At 44.6% G+C, this 17,972-nt stretch overlaps 1 protein-coding gene and 1 non-coding gene across 2 annotated transcripts in view; one reads left to right on the forward strand and one right to left on the reverse strand.

Annotated features, from left to right (window-relative positions):
- The window catches only part of rnf216 (ring finger protein 216), a 227,576-nt gene that overhangs the window by 84,981 nt on the left and 124,623 nt on the right, over positions 1–17,972 (reverse strand). The window lies entirely within an intron of this gene.
- Positions 17,846–17,926, forward strand: trnas-uga (transfer RNA serine (anticodon UGA)). Its single transcript has one exon. It is a non-coding gene; the product is annotated as a tRNA-Ser (tRNA).

The raw sequence follows: 17,972 nt of genomic DNA on the forward strand, positions 1-17,972 counted from the left end.
CCAGTCGGCTGGTCTAGCTGGAATTAGACTCACTGGATCTTTGCCAAATGTTTCATCACTGAACTACAGGCTTTGTAGAACATCGAGTGTGGTAAATAGGGGCATGCACAATTACGTACATGTATGCTGCCCTCAAGCATAATCATTATGGGTTTTTATAATCCAAGTCAAAACCGTTGATATTCAAGAGCAGAGATTAACTTGGAATGATTTTGCTGTCGCCTTTTGTTGGGGTTTATTAGAGAGGGGGGAAAAAAAACTAACCAGGGTTGCCACTCCTAATCACAATCCTGTGAATGCTGCTGGAATAGTGCACACGGGATTAGGCTCCCTGGGGCAAACAGCCTGCCAGCACTTATTGTGAAAGCGTGCCAATGAATAATGGCCAACTGCTTGAGGGTTTAAAACAAAAGTATTTTTTTAGAAAAGGAAAATTTGAAAGGGGCTAAAATATCTCAACCAATAAAGTCCAAATCTTGATGAAGGATAATAATGAAGTCACATGTTCTTTGTATGAAGTGTATGCTTTCTTTTAAAAAAAATATAAATTTAGAGTACCTAGTTCATTTTTTTCCCAATTAAAAGGCATTTAGCTTGGCCAATCCACCTACCCTGCACATCTTTGGGTTGAGGGGGAGACCCATGCAGACACGGGGAGAATGTGCAAACTCCACACGGACAGTGGTCCAAGACCGGGTTAGAACCTGGGTCCTCGGTGCCGTGAGGCAGCAGTGCTAACCACTGCGCCACTCTGCTGCCCATGTGCATGCTTTCTGATAAAGATCCTCAAATAAACAATATCATACTAGCATATTAATATTTAACAAGTGAAAAACCAGACAGGCCCATCTTCTCTATGGTGTCAAATACGAACCACAGAATCTCTACAGTGCAAAACACGGCTATTTGGCTCATCAGGTCTGCACCGACCCATTGAAAGAGCACCCAACCCAGGCTCACTCCCCTTCCCTATCCTCGTAACCCCATCTAACCTGCACATCTTTGGGCACTATGGGGCAATTTAGCATGGCCAATCCACCTCACCTACACATCTTTGGACTTTGGGAGGAAACCGGAGCACCTGGAGGCAACCCACGTAACAGGGAGAGAAAGTACAAACTCTACATAGATAGTCACCCAAGGCCAGAATTGAACCTGGGGGAGGCAGCACGATGGCGGCCGTGGTTAGCATTGCTGCCTCATGGCACCGAGGTCTCAGGTTCGATCCCCGCTCTGGATCAATGTCCACGTGGAGGTTGTACATTCACCTTGTGTTTGCGTCGATTTTGCACCCAAAACCCAAAGATGCAGTGTAGATGGATTGGTCACACTAAATTGCCCCTTAATTAGCCAAAATAATTGGGTACTCTAAATTTAAAAAAAAAGAATTGAACCTGGGTCCCTGGTGCTAAGTGGCAGCAGTGCTAACCACTGTGTCACCGTGCCGCAAGAAGACTGATATTTCTGACCACTAAGGATTTGAGGTGAAACGTTTTTGAAATTTTTATATAATGCTTGCTTTTGGAAACTGGCATGATCTTCTGCCAGTGGAAAGGGACTGGAATCCCTTGTTTGAGGAAAACTATAACTCTTAGCTGGTATTGTTTTCCCCTTTTTCACCTGAATGTACAGATTCACAGCAGGCCCGTCCCCAAGGACACCAGTTGCCATTTAAAGGACAGTTGAAGGTTCGTTTAGCATACTTAATTTATTTGGGAGTAGAACAATTTTATTTTCAAATTTTGTAAACTCCACTCATGTAAAATTTTCACCGTAGCCATAAACAGCAACAATAAATTCTGCCCTCTCTGTGGTTGTAGCTTTTTACATTTTAAAATCAATTTGCCTGATCCCATCTTCCAAATGTAAACTTGGCTCAGCGTTGGCACTATCGCATTTGGGTCAGATGGTTGTGGGTTCAGGTCCCGTTCCATAATTTATTTTAAAAAGTTTTTTAAAAAAATTAAGACTACTCAATTATTTTTTTCTCCAATTAAGGGGTCATTTAGTATGGCCGATCCACCTAACCGGCACATCTTTGGGTTGTGGGGGTGAAACCCACACAGACATGGGGGGAATGTGCAAACTCCACACGGACAGTGACCCAGGGCCGGGATTCGCACCCGGGTCCTCAGCGCCGCAGTCCCAATGCTAACCGCTGCGCCACATGTCACCCGTCGGTCCACAAATTAAATACATAATCTAGCTCCATTGTTGACGGTGTCATCTTTTGAATGCGATGTTAAACCGAGGATCCTGTGACAATGAATTGAAGATCTTGAAGTTGTCGAGATCAACATTTACCCCTCATCCAAGACCTCTGATGTAGATGAACTGGTCATACATCTCAATATAATTGTGAAACTTTGCTGCATGCAAAGTGACATCTTGTTTGGCTACATTGTGTTTGCATTTCGTTGGGGCAGCAAGGTGGCGTGGCGCTGAGGACCCCCACAACCCAAATATGTGCAGGTTAAGTGGATTAGCCAAACTAAAATTGCCCCTTAATTGGGTAATCTAAATTTATGAGAAAAAAAGCATTTGCATTTCACAAGAATTATCCAGTGCTTTGGACATTGAGAATTTGAAGGTGCTTAAATTCATTTATTTCTTCCTTACCGTTAGGTTGCTATTTTCCCCTCTCTATCACTGAACCTGTAATTCCTTCTCCAGTACTTGCTGAGAATCCCTCTATTGCCTGATTTGTCACATTTCCTCATACTACCTCTTCCTATCAGAATGGCTGAACTTGTGTCTCTCAAACTATGCCAGCACGTCTGAACTTCTCTATTAAAATTATGAGGGGGAAGGGGTGGGTAGAGAGGAGGGGAAAGGAAAACAGAGAAAGAGAGGAGATACTGAGACTATTATTACAGCCAAAATAACTAAAACAGATTTAATAGAGGTTTTTAAAATCATGAAATGTTTTGATAGCATGAATAGGGAAAGACTGTATCCTCTGGATGAGCTCTTGCTAAGTTGGCATCAACGTACAATTGTCATGAAAAGTGATGAGGGGCAGGATAATGTTTTTCCACAGAATTTAATTCAGAAAAAAGGGATTTATACATTTGAAGATCAGATAAATCAAGCTATAGGGATAGATGACTAAAATGTTTTGACTTGCTTTAGCAAATGGCTTTTTTTCTCTCCATACCAATGTGACCATCAGCAAGCCATTCTGTGGTGTGACAGCACCACAACCAAATATGATTTGGCACTTATTCAACATCAACACATGCTAACAGGGGTTAGTGGACAGCAGCCTGGAGTAGGTGGATTTCTATATCCTGTCCATACTAGCTGAGGAGTAGAGGTTAATTGTAGAATTCTGTACCACTATTGCTGTCCTACTCAGCACAACCTGGGTCCTCCCTGGCCTCGCTAGTTTAGTTCCATTCTAACTGCCTGTAACTAAGTTACTGAACCATTTTCTACAAAGTGGCTTCACCCATTAGGTAACCCAATTAATTCAAACTGTTGGAAGAGGGACAATAAAGGCTTGTGAAATAATCATTTGAATAGCAGATCTCCTTGATCAGGCTGCTGGATTTAATATACATATTCTTCAGTAACCTGCTCCTTCCTGCATCAGTCCTGTGGTGCTAAACAGACAAATTGTACAACCTTTTAGTTTGCCTGGTCTTTCCTGCTATTCCATATTTTGAGCAAAATCACTAAAACAGCATGTAAACTAGATTATGCTGATAATGTTAAACCTGCTAAAAAGATTTTGCATTCACATTAATTAAAATCTGTAATACTTTGGGGGACATTGTGTAGTTAATTTAAAATAAATATGAGATCTAATAGATATCTGATGGTTCTTTCTTCTCCAACTCCAATGGAGCATCAGGAATTTGCGCATTATTTTACAGCTGCCACATCTTACTGGCACATCATGACATGCATTTCTGCAAAATTTATTACAAATCATCTAAGCAGCACTCAAAGTACGTACTTAGTGACACAGTTAGGAACCAGTGATTGCTTTCATTACCACTAAAGCTGTAACCGAAAGGATGCTATGTAAAGTACATTTCCATTAATGAATAATTCTGTTAAATGAATAAAGTCTTCAGCTAGGCCATTTGCTTAAGGATACAGTGACCACCTTGAAGAGAAATTCCTGGTTTGCTGAATTGTGCAAGCATTCAGTTTGAAAATAAACTCAATCATAATAATTAAAACCTGGAACTAAAAGGATCCAGTGCATGTCTTCTAAAAGCCGCTTGCAAAGCCACGCCTGCAAGTGCTTTTCAGTAGTGACTGAGCAAACCCTAGTGGTGAAAGATGGTTAACATTTCTGATACGCAATGTTTCAGCTCAACAACAGAGGCCGTTACCAACTCCAACATTGACATAAATGATCGCAATTTTTTTCAGTTGAACATTCAAATTGGACAAGATGGGTGGAAAGAGGGCATATTGTCTCTAATCTTTCAATGAGCACCTTTACTGAAATTAAGTGTCCAATGTGCACCACGGCAATGTTGCTGCCTGGTCATCCTGCCAGAAAGTGGTGCAGTTAAACAGAAAAATGAATTCTCCAGCTATAGCTTAAAGCCTTTACAGGTATTGCGAAATATTAATATTTATATGCTTAACAATTCATCTTAGAAAAACAATTAAACAAAACAGAAGCTTCTTCACTAAATACATTCGCTAACCTGTTTATCCAAGCTCACAAAATGCCAAAGCTCGTCATCTAAAGAGCACAACAATAAATAAAATCTAATTGTCTGGACATCCTTGCCTCCATTTTCACTCTCCTCAATGAATGAATAGAAACCATAAACAAGTCTACATTTTCACATTTTTTAAGCTATGCGTTTTATTTTCTTTCCTCTTATTCCAATTTTGTTCTCTCCTCATCTGAAAACACTGACATGGGGGCCCTCTGCCACCTTGCCCAAGTGCGATTGTTCAAGTGCCAGGCTACACAACCAGTCCTGTAAAACATTTCCACTGCATATGGTTTCACAGCTCAGCTCAATTCTGTCTTCATCAGGTGCCCACGTAAGGCATTTTCCAACAGAAGGGAGACAAAGAAGGCAGCACGGTAGCATTGTGGATAGCACAATTGCTTCACAGCTCCAGGGTCCCAGGTTCGATTCCCGGCTTGGGTCACTGTCTGTGCGGAGTCTGCACATCCTCCCTGTGTGTGGGGGGGTTTCCTCCGGGTGCTCCGGTTTCCTCCCACAGTCCAAAGATGTGCAGGTTAGGTCGATTGGCCATGCTATATTGCCCTTAGTGTTGGGTGGGGTTACTGGGTTGTGGGGATAGGGTGGAGGTGTGGACCTTGGGTAGGGTGCTCTTTCCAGGAGCCGGTGCAGACTCAATGGGCCGAATGGCCTCCTTCTGCACAGCAAATTCTATGATAATTCTATGAAAGAGCATTTTTAAAAATTCATTCAAGGGATGTGGCCAGCATTTATTGCCCATCCCCAATTGTCCTTCAGAAGGTGGCAGTGAGCTGCCTCCTTTAACTGCTGCAGTCCATGTGGTGCGGGTACACCCACAGTACTGTTCAGGAGGGGGTTCCAGGATTTTGACCGTGAATGACTGAACGGTGATAAATTTCCAAGTCAGGATGGTGTGGCTTCGTGGGGAACTTCCAGGTGGTGGTGCCCCCATTTGTCTGCTGCCCTTGTCCTTTCTGGTAATGGTCGTGGGTTTGGAAGGTGCTGTTGAAGGAGTGTTGGCGAGTTCCTGTATCTTGCAGATGGTACACACAGCTCCCACTGTGTGTCGGTGGTGGAGGGAGTGAATGTTTGTGGATGGGGTGCTTTTCAAGCGGGCTGCTTTGTCGCGGACGATGTCCCGCTTGAGTGCTTTTGAAATTGTACTCATCCAGGCAAGTGGAGAGTATTCCATCACACTCCTGACTTGTGCCTTGTAGATGATGGACAAGCTTTAGGGAGTCAGGAGATGTGATACTTGCCGCAGGATTTCTAGTCGCTGACATGATCTTGCAGCCAAAGTTTTTATATGGCTAGTCCAGTTCAGTTTCTGGCCAATGGTAACACACAGGATGGTCAATTTGGAAGAGAAACAGGCAGCACGGTGGCGCAGTGGGTTAGCCCTGATGCCTCACGGCGCCGAGGTCCCAGGTTCGATCCCGGCTCTGGGTCACTGTCCGTGTGGAGTTTGCACATTCTCCCCGTGTTTGTGTGGGTTTCGTCCCCACAACCCAAAGATGTGCAGGGTAGGTGTATTGGCCACGCTAAATTGCCCCTTAATTGGAAAAAAATGAATTGGGTACTCTAAATTTATTATTATTTTTTTTTAAATTGGAAGGGAACCGTAGATGATTTTACATCATGGATGTAACCATCCTGGACAGGTACCCGAACAAATCACATACCATCCTGATTTGGAAATATATTGCTGTTCCTTCGCCATCATTGGGTCAAACTGGAACTCCTTCCATCGGAACATAATGAGTGTACCTACACAAGGACTGCAGCAGCTCAGGACGGCGGCCCATTACAATGTCCTAAAGGGCAATTAGAGATGGGCTCTAAATGCTGGCCTTGCCAGTAACACGCTCATCCCAAGAACAAATAAAAAGTACTTGGTCACTTGTAAATCTCTGTGTCATGACCTTTTAACTGTCAGGCCAGTAACCATTCCGTTGGCATGTTCATTTTGAATTACAATGTAATATAACGTTACACCATGCAGTTATTTTGCTGTTGGCACCAGCCACACCAGTAAAATTCCACCTGGTCAATACCTGGTCAAGCTTTACATACATTAATACACTAAATAAATAACTTCGTAAACACACACAACTAGGGTACCAAATGGCAAAATATTGTGTTGTCCTTGAAAACTTTAAAAAAAATTAAATTTAGAGTACCCAATTCATTATTTCCAATTAAGGGGCAAGTTAGCATGTTCAATCCACCTACCCTGCACATCTTTGGGTTGTGGGGCGAAACCCACGCAAACACTGGGAGAATGTGCAAACTCCACATGGACAGTGACCCAGAGCCGGGATCGAACCTGGGACCTCGCCGCTGTGAGACTGCAGTGCTACCACTGCGCCACCGTGCTGCCCTTTGTCCTTGTAAACTATAGAGCCTGTGTTCAAACCCAGTCTTGCCAGATGAGACAAAGGGCTCCTTACAGTAACTACCAACGCCTCAGTCCCAGTCATTGCATTTGCAGCAATAACGAAATAGAGTTATGCTTTACTAAGCAGGTTGAAAGGTCCAGAGTTGCATTAGGACAGCAGCTTTTAAGAAATTTAAATCCACACCGTAAGAACTCCCCCTCATGATGCAAGGTGAAGAAAAGTCCACATTTAAATAAAACAGTGTCCAGGAAGTGTATCACGTGACCTGCAGTCAGGCAAACATCCTATTTCAAAGAATAGCAGCGAGTTAACAGACTTCAATAAAAATGCTAAAAACAAGTAATCAAGTCCAAATCAGTGACTGGCTTTGGATTGAGACACCCGTCAAAAATTTAAAAGTCAATTCTAGTTGTTGCAGAGGTTAAGATGTTTCTAACAGTCAAAACTGATATTTGCCACGTTAAGTAAGAAGGCAGCTAGCACAATCAACGAGCTAAGCCAGTATGGCAGCTGGGGAAAGACTGAATGTACTTTATATACAGGTGCTAAAAATAACCCACAGTATCAGCATGAGGCAGCTCCAGCCTCAGGCATGAGTTCTGTGACCTTTCACTGAGCGTTGGAACCACAATGAGTTACAGCACCAAAATTTCAAAATTTTGAAAAAATAATTTGGATTTCATATTCAGCCAGTCTGGCAAAAAAACTTGCCAGCTGATTTTATTATTAAGGAAAGGACATTACCATATGCTGTGTTGACTTAGCACCGTGTATCTGTGTGATTTGTTTTAGCTGTCTTGTGTTTTGAAACATCGTTATTTACCCAATCTCAGTCATAAAGGGAATACAAAGTTACAAACATCCATATAAGGACATGAATGCAGCAACAGGTATTAATCATAGCTAGCGAGAGACTAAGACAAAGGTGTAGTCTCGGTTGGGCACATATATTCAGGACATGGATGAGAATGCACATCAGGGACCGCCACCTAAATCTCCTTTACGATCCTCATGCAAACCAACCTTTTCGAACAAGTTCTATGCATTTAGCTGTCAAAAGTTGTAGCACATGGCCATCAAATACCTTTAACAGCTATTCCGTTACCAGCATAAATATTGCAGATAACAAAAATCTTATATTATCTCGGGATTTGTTTGGGCAGGTAAAACTCCGCAGGTGAAAAAGGTGCTGCTGGAGGGGGTGCTGGCTCTTCGAATTTTATCAATTACTATTGGGCGGCGAGTATGGAGATGGTCGGGTTGGTATGGGAGGGGGTGAAGGCGGCATCATGTAAGGACACAAGTTTGGAGGCATTATTAACGGTACCTCTGCCGTTCACACCGGCTCGGTACTCCACAAGCCTGGTAGTAGTGGCAGCCCGAAGGGTGTTGGTACAGTGGAAGTAGCACATGGGGTTAGAGGGGGCGTCGGTGTAGGCACCGATATGTGATAACCACCAGTTCGCCCGGGGTGGGGGGATCGGGGATCGGAGGCGGCAGCGGGTAGGGTTCGAGAGTTTTGGGTATCTCTTTATTGATGAGGGTTTTCCGAGCCTGGAGGAGCTGAAGGAGGAGTTTGAGTTGCCAGGGGAGAATGGGTTCCGGTATCTCCAGGTGAGGGATTTTGTGCAGAGGCAGGTTTCGACCTTCCCATACCTGCCGCCCCAGGGGCTACAGGATAAGGCGGTGTTGAGAACAGGAGTAGGAGAGGGGAAGGAGGTGGAGGGAGCCCCAATAGGAGAGGTGACGAGAAAATGGGAAGAGCAGCTGGGTGGGGAGCTGGAGGCTGGGATATGGGAGGAGGCCCGGAGGAGACTTTAAAAAAAAAAAAAAAATGTTTTAAAAAAAAATTCTCCTTTTTCACATTTTCTCCCACATTTACATCCATCAACAATAAATAATCAGCAAGATGTCAGTCCCCATAATAACAACGATCCCATCTACCCACCAACCCCCGAACCTCAACCCGCATGTTTACATAAACAAATGACAAAAAGGAATCAGGGATTACCCGTAGTCACCTTTAATCTTACACAGCTCTCTCCCCTCCCCCCCCCCCCCCCCCCCCCCCCCCACCGCAGGTCTCCAGCTCCTCCCATCCACTGCCTCTTGTAAAACTCCTCCTCCCAACCTCGGTTCCTTCCCCCCAACTTGCCAACCCAGCTAGACCACTCTGACTCTGTTCTGCCAGGCTCCGACGACCGCAGCCCCTCCCCCCGCCTCACTCCTGTTCACTGGCCGGCTTAAAACGGCCAGCGTGGAGGCCCCCGCCCGGGTCCCTTTCCCACTTGCCCGGCCCTAGGAAAGCCCAAAGATCCCCTTTTAGCACACAAACCCCGCATATCCACCTACACCCCAAAGAACTCTCATTTCGAGTGAAAGTCCCGTCCCTTCCCTTGTCCAAATATATACCACATTGGCTCCTTTAATCTCTACACCCGCACGCAGTGATACAAAAAAGAAAATACAGTCATGAGGTTACATCGGTACATGGCCATTCCTCAATTTGTCAGTTCTGCCACAGTCCTTCTGCTTTCGCAAACTCCTCCGCTGCTTCCGCTGTTCCAAAATAAAAGTCCCTGAGGTTGTAAGTCACCCTCAGCTTCGCTGGATATACAATGCTGCACCGCACCTTGCTAATGCACAGTGCCCTCTTCACCCGGTTGAAGGCAGCCCGCCTCCTTGCCAGCTCCACCGTAAAGTCCTGGTATACACATATACCAGCTCCAGCCCACTGCACCACCCGCTTCTGCTTGGTCCAGCTCAGGACCTTCTCCTTCACCCTGTACCTACGGAAGCACAGAGTCACTGCCCTTGGCGGCTCACTCGCCTTTGGTACAGGCCTCCACGACCGATGAGCCCGATCCAGTTCATATCGGGAGGGATCCTCCCCCTCCCCCAATAGTTTTGCCAGCATCGCGGCAAAATACTCAGTCGGCTTCGGTCCTTCAACTCCTTCGGGCAGCCCCACAATCCTCAAATTCTGTCGCCTGGATCTGTTTTCCAGCTCTTCCATTTTTCCTCGCAGATCCTTGTTAGTATCCATCACCTTCCGCATCTCTTTCCCCATCGAGGCAAGTTGATCACCGTGCTGCAATAACGTCTCCTCCACTTCATTCAGCACCTCCCCTTGCTCTCGCACCTCCGCCACTGCGCTCGCCACCTCCGTCCTCACCGGGGAAACCGCCTCCTCCACCAGCATACTCAAAACCTCCCTCATCTCCTTCCTCACCGTCTCCATGTATTTCGCAATCTGCGCCAACTGCTTTTCAAATTCCGCAGCCATCACCGTAGTTATTTCTTCAGCCATAAGCAGTGCGGCCTTCCCTGGTGCTCCAGCCTCCATTTTTCCTGGTGACCCCGCGGTGACCTTTCCACTCCCGGACGGACCTCCAGCTGTTTTTTTTCCGGCCGTTTTCTTGCTCACCCTCGACATTTTTCTTTGTTCTTTTTTTTCCTCCTGTGTCTTCACTGTGCCTCCTCCGTGCCTTCTCCCTGCTTCTGCTGCCTCCGCGGACCCTGGGACCGGGCTTAAAGCCACGAAAAAGCCGTTGCCGAACGGAAGCCCTCCATTGTGCGGCCGCCTCCCGCCCGCCGTCACCGGAAGTCCGGCCCTGAGGAGAGTTAATGCATCCTCGTCGTGTGCCAGGATCAGCCTGATACCGTTTAAGGTGGTCCACAGGGCACACATGACTGTGGCCCGGATGAGAAGGTTCTTTGAGGTGAAGGATAGGTATGGACCTGTGCGGGGATCCTGCAAACCATATCCATATGTTTTGGTTAATGTCCAAGACTGAGGGGTTTCTGGCAGGGATTTCCTTTTAAAAAATAAATAAATATATTTATTAAAGTTTTTAACACAATTTTTCTCCCTTACAAACAATACCCCCCTTCCCCCCCCGTAACAAAAAAAAAGAAACGAGAAATCGCGCGGAGCAAGATATATACATGGCAAAATAGTATATTTACATAGCTTTGTACACTGGCTCTCTCCCGTATGTGCCAGTTTCCCCGACTCTTCATGTTATCTCTTGCTCATCCACCCCCCCAGGCAGCTCCCCCCCCCCCCCCAACCAGGTTGCTGCTTCTGCTGACCGACCCTCCTCTAACGCTCCGCGGGATAGTCTAGGAACGGTTGCCACCGCCTGTAGAACCCCTGCGCAGACCCTCTCAAGGCGAACTTAATCCTCTCCAACTTTATGAACCCAGCCATATCGTTTATCCAGGCCTCCACGCTGGGGGGCTTCGCCTCCGTCCACATTAGCAAGATCCTTCGCCGGGCTACTAGGGACGCAAAGGCCAGAATACCGGCTTCTTTCGCCTCCTGCACTCCCGGTTCGTCCACTACTCCGAATATTGCTAGCCCCCAGCTTGGCTTGACCCGGAATTTCACCACCTGAGATATTGCTCCCGCCACTCCAGTGCCGGGAATGACCAAAACATATGGACATGGTTCGCCGGGCTCCCTGAGCACCTTCCACATCTGTCCTCTACCCCAAAGAACCTGCCCAACCTCGCCCCCGTCAGGTGAGCTCTGTGAACCACCTTAAATTGTATCAGGCTGAGCCTGGCACACGAGGAGGAATTAACCCTACCTAGGGTATCCGCCCACATACCTTCCTCGATCTCCTCCCCCAGCTCCTCCTCCCATTTACCCTTCAACTCTTCTACCAGCGCTTCCCCTTCTTGTTCATCTCCTGGTGTATTTCCGACACCTTGCCCTCCCCGACCCATGCGCCCGAGATCACCCTGTCTTGAATTTCTTGTGCCGGGAGCAACGGGAATTCCCTCACCTGTCGCCTCACAAAAGCCCTCACCTGCATATATCTAAAGGCATTTCCCGGGGGTAACTCAAACCTCTCCTCCAGTGCCCCTAGGCTCGCAAACGTTCCGTCAATGAACAGGTCCCCCATTCTTCTGTGGCAGGGATTTCCTGACGTCATGTCAGGGGTCTTACAAGTGAGGGTGATGGCAGTCCAGAGGTGGTGATCTTGGAGCCCACGGGGGTGAGAGAGGTTGACGTCCTGGCCATTGCCTCCCTGGTGGCCCGGAGACGGATCTTACTAGGATAGAAATCTCAGTTCATTTCTTAATTGCATGTGTCCAGAGCATAAAATTAGCCATACTCTAGCTTAAATTTTATGTACTGTCTTTGATGTAGTGAAAATACCCAAAGTGTTTCCCAATTGGGCACCAGAATTTTTCCAAATTAACATAAGTGTGTGCTCACTCCAAAAGGCCTTAGGAAAGCTGTGCAGGAAGCAGAATAATGTTGTGCATTCTTCACAGGCAATGGAGAAAATATTGTTCCCCGAGGCTGGGATTGTTCAGGCAGTGTTAATGAAAGTTTTCTTCTGTCCCGAGACCTGGCACAGTACAGATACAATGGGCCAAACTGCCTCTTTCTATAATCCTGTTTTGTCTTTAAGTAGAAGCTCATGTCCCATTTTGCCAGACAAATTACTAAGAAAATGGAAGGGCGGCATGGTGACGCAATAGTTAGCTCACGGCGCGGAGGACCCGGGTTCAATGGCCGTGTAGAGTTTACACATTCTCTGTGTCTGCGTGGGTCTCATCCCACAACCCAAAGGTGTGCAGGGTAGGTGGATTGGCCACAATACTTTGTCCGTTAATTGGAAAAGTAAAAAAAAAAAAGGAAAATGGAAAAGAAAGAGCACGTGCACATGCTCTTGCATGGGACATTGTTGCCAATGAGTTTCTTTTGTAGTCAAATTGAGAGTAGATAGATTCCATTAAAACCCTCCGAAAGTAGCTCGAGCAAAGCGGGACACAGTTTTGAGTTGCTTTTTGCTACCGCTGTTTTTCTTCCTTTTTAATGAAACTACCTCACATTACAACAGCGGAATTCTGCAACAGAGAAACAATCTTCATGACCAGAGTGCCATTTAAAAGCCTCTCTATGCCAATAAATCAGACACTCAGCAGTTAAAGACTCTTGTCCAAACTCTAACAAAACTAAATTTTCATTCATTTGAAAAAGCTACCACTGATGTCTTATTGGGCCAGAAATTCCATTATAAACTTTGCATTTGAAAATTGAGATAATTCAACAAAGTTGGCCTTCATCTTTTTGATTTGTACTCAGTAGACTGGATTACAATTCTGCATCACAAAGGGCCAGAATGCTAGCTGCAGGATTGCTCGTGACAAGATTTATGCCACAATTAAGGGACATCCTGGTGGGAAGAAAAGAGGTTCCACATGAAGAAAGGTGGCTTTTCAGTGGGGGGGGAGGGGGGGGTTGTTTGTCCCATTCTCTGCCTCCATCACAGCACTGAATAGAGTACTAGGGAAATGATTCAAGGAACCAAGATTAGCAATAGTCCACACTTTCAAAGTGCCATATGCTGTTCAACTAGTTTGAAAAACATGCTATTTAAAATTTTGGCAAGAAAAATAATACAGAACATACTTGTTTTATTGAAGAGAATGTAAATGCTTACAAAAGCAATTGCTGCCTTTTGCACTGGCTTTATGCCACTATCCCTGCTCACGAGTCCTGTGTAACCAGCTGCGACCACAAAGTAAACTTGCCATTACAGCAGGTGGGGTAGACGGGTGGAATTGCAATAGACAACACAAGACGACATAAGTCTTTATGGGCACGAGCCAAAACAGACAAAATCAACCTTGAAAGCAGCTTATGACCTCCCTCTGGATGTGGGAAGAAGGTCTTATCCCCAGTCTTTCTTCCCCACATTGAAAACAAAACACTGCTGTGCATGTGAATGCAGGACTGTCTGAGACAGTGCATTGTCTTCTCACACACTCATTATTTTCAGGGGGAGAGGCCAATGCGAGTGGCAGAATTTAGTTACTGTATGCCAACCCAAAAGACAGAGAGCTTTTCAGTACTAATTCTATTCCATGCTTATTAGTTTAAAAATGGCGAACAAACAAGTCTCTGCAGCTTTACTTCAGCTGGAAACCAGATGAAACAGTGTGCTAAACGCGATTTGCCAGTCAAGATACATTCTCACACGTTCCTCATGTACATATATTTTGCACAATGTTCACACAGATGTGAAATGTTATTAAGTAAAGTGCAGCAATGCAAATCTAAATATAGGATTACAGCTCTCCACAGGGACTACTCTGAAATCTCTCTCCGAAGGCTTGCAGCAATGAAGGGCCGACAAAAACAAATTACATAGACAGCAACTGCCGATGAAATATATGTCATGAGTTGCAATGCAACACAAGTCACATCAACCATTGTTAGAGCTTGCACTTTAAGAGGGGGTGTTTCCTAACCCCAGGACAGTATTCAATATCAATATTAGAACAGTAAAAAGTATACAGGTTTACACTGGCTCTGTGTTGTTGGTTCTAGCTGTACAAGACAGGTAGGGCACTGAGAAAAACCTTGTTATGTTGAGTTAGCTTTAGTCGCTGTTACACCTGACATTGGATTCCCTGTCCCAATTGTATTCAACAGCCTGCATGAGCATGTTAATGTCAAATATACAGGAACAAATTTGGCTGCGATTCCTACTGTGGTTGAAGTGTGTTGCCACTTGCAGTCAAAGAGCACCCCCCCCCACCCCCGGTATGTTCTACTTCCAGGGGACAGCAGGGGCATCAATAAGAAGTACGGTTGTGACAACCAATTCCCGGGGGCTCAAACACAGGCTGCTGCCCCCATTCCTGTACAGAGGTCCATTTGAATGATTGTATAAAGGTCCATCAATCCTCAATATTTCCATTTGTATACGCATTTTGTCGATTCCCGTTTTTCTTTCTTCTTTATTTTTATTATTGTGTTTTATCCATAACAAATGTCACTGTAAATAATTATAAAACCAATAAAAACATTTTTAAAATAAAAGTGCACACACGAGCAGTGGCCACAGAGCGTCTGGCTCCACTTGAAATTTACAGCACAGTCAAAGCCTTGATTCGAGCAGAAAAATTACTTGTTTGCAAAAGTAACTTGAGTGCACGTGTCAAGTCCCACGTGCCCACCCAAAAATACCAATTGACCAAAGGAATATTTCCGAGAATAGTTTTCCTTTGAAATGATCTGCTATTTCTGATCTATATACTATACTGTGGAGGGCCCTTCCATTACTACTCTCCCTTGACATCTCCCTGCTTTTGTTCATTCTTTCTACCCAGACAAAACAATCCTGAGAATTTTAGTGAAATAGAAATACAAAACCAATAAAAAAGAAAACTTCACACATATTTCCAAGGATTACACATATGAATGGAATGTGAAATCAGCCTCCGTTAATGCCATCCAGTAAATAGAACAAAATGGTTGGTGAAATAAACTAACATCACTGCAGTTTAGGAAATGGGAAGCAGAATGCTGGATGATTTCAAGTGGAGAATAGATTAGCCAGGAAAGTATTGAAATAGTCAGATCAGGAGGTGACAAGAGACATTCAAAGATGTGCAGGTTAGGTGATTTAGCCATGATCAATGCACGGGGTTACGGAGATAGGGCAGGGCAGTGGGCCTCAGTAGTGTGTTCTTTTGGAGGGGCGATGAAGACTCGATGGGCCAAATGGCCTCCTTTTGCACTGCAGGAATTCTATGAAGCAGAGATGAGGGTTTCAACATCAGAGGGACTGAGGTGGGGACAGAGACAGTTGATGGTGGAAAGGATATGGGATTAAAAGTTCATCTCAGGATCAAATCAGGCATGTGGGCTGGGAACAGTAAATTCAGCGTGATATTAATATATAGGTTAATCATTGTTAATTGAATGCGAAATTCAGGAGTATGTGAGAGGCATACTTTTTACTTTTAAAATACATTAGATCCTGGACAGAGAGAGAGAGAGAGAGAGAGAGAGAGAGAGAGAGAGTTACAAAGTTACAGGAAGAGCAATCACCACAGATACTGGAATTTATTTATTTTTAAAATAAATTTAGAGTACCCAATTATTTTTTTCCAATCAAGGGCAATTTAATGTGGCCAATCCACCTACCGTGTACATCTTTGGGTTGTGGGGGTGAAACCCACAGACACAGGGAGAATGTGTAAACTCCACACGTACAGTGACCTGGGGCTGGGACTGAACATGGGTTCTCGGTGCTGAGGCAGCAGTGCTAACCACTGCATCACCGTGCCACCCTCAAATACTGGAATTTAAACAAAGACAAAAGTCAAATGGATTACAGACAATTTTCCAAGATACTGTTTGTTGTCGCTATTCCAAAAAAAGCACAAGTCAATCTTTCTTCACGACAGAGAACCTCAACAGCACCATCTTGCCTGCTAAAATGTCATTCAATCATCCTGTAAATTACAAAGATCTACAATCAGCTAAACTCAGTACTCGGGAGAAATGGGCAGAATCCTGTGTGGTGCTCCAACGCTGGCTGTTGTCTATTCCATACATTATTTTAGACTGAAGCTTGCAGCGTTGGACCTTTACAAAACAACAATGCATGAATGATGGAGAAACACCGTACTTAACTTTTTCAAAAATGCTTGTGAAAATTTCTATTTTTATTCTGAGCACAGTAAAATTCAACTTTACACACTGCTTCATGGGATACAATGTTTACTCATCAAGTCCAATCTGTTTCCACCCATTTCACAAATAAAATAGTTCAGGTAGTATTGAACAACGTCACATAATTTATATGAAATGGATAAAACGGGTTTAGTCCTTCATGATATTCTGTATAGGTATAGGGCATTCCATCAAAACATGCACCTTGTTTTGTAGTTGTACGAAGCTTATTCTGCCTTCTATTCACTCTGATGCCAGACAAAACTTGCATTAACATTGTCACAAATCATGGTGAGCAAAGCATGTGTACTGGAAGGTTGTAATGCAGTACTGAGGAAACCTAATTCACACTGCGTTCATTCACTTGGTAAAGTCAAAGGATTATTCGGTTAACCCAAAACGTTTAAAACTAAATGTTCACATTAATAAAGTATCATAATTCGGACTCAGCATCGAGTTTGTACACAGATTTAATTTGCCTTTGTCGAATTGCTATTTTAAAAAAAAACCTTTGGGCTAATTTTCTCTAGCTGCACTCTTCCCTTGAAGGCATCAATACCTCGTAGAGTATGGTGCCACTGGCAACGCGCGTTCTCTCAATGCTGTTTAAGTTATCATCATTTATATACAAGGCTGGATAGCAAGCATCACTGACCTATCATAACTCACATCCAATTTAAGAGATGGGTCTGGATAGCAAATTAAGAGCGGGAACCCAGGACACCTTTTTTTCTTCCTGATCCAAGGACAAGGAGATTAACTGCAGCCCCCTCATGAACCCAGGACAGAATGAGGACTGAACCTGGAACCTTTCTTACCCAGCTCAAAGTGAATAAATATATTGAACCAGATGCTTAATTTTACACATTATCGGGTAGTATGGTGGTGCATTGGATAGCACTGTTGCCTCACTGCGCCGAGGATCCAGGTTCGATCCCGGCTCTGGGTCACTGTCCGTGTGGAGTTTGCACATTCTCCCCGTGTTTGTATGTTTGCGTGGGTTTCACCCCCACAACCCAAAGATGTGCAGGGTAGGTGGATTGGCCACGCTAAATTGCCCCTTAATTGGAAAAAATGAATTGGGTAATCTAAATTTATTTATTTTTTAAAACTTTAACATTACGATTCTGTTATGCATGCCTCTACGGGTGCATGCTGGATTGATGTGATATATTCATTTATATAAATATATTTATGCTTGCACACACACACAGCTAATCTAGAAGGCTTTAGGTCACAAGTACAATGCCAGTTTATTATGCTGAATGCTAGCTACGATGGCCGAGTGGTTAAGGCATTGGACTTGAAATCCAATGGGATTCCTCGCGCAAGTTTGAGCCCTGCTGGCAGCGACTGTGATTCATAATGCTTGCGCGGCTCCCTAAAGAAGCTGCAGAC

Source organism: Scyliorhinus torazame, chromosome 17 (assembly GCF_047496885.1).
Source record: "Scyliorhinus torazame isolate Kashiwa2021f chromosome 17, sScyTor2.1, whole genome shotgun sequence".
NCBI lineage: Eukaryota > Metazoa > Chordata > Chondrichthyes > Carcharhiniformes > Scyliorhinidae > Scyliorhinus > Scyliorhinus torazame.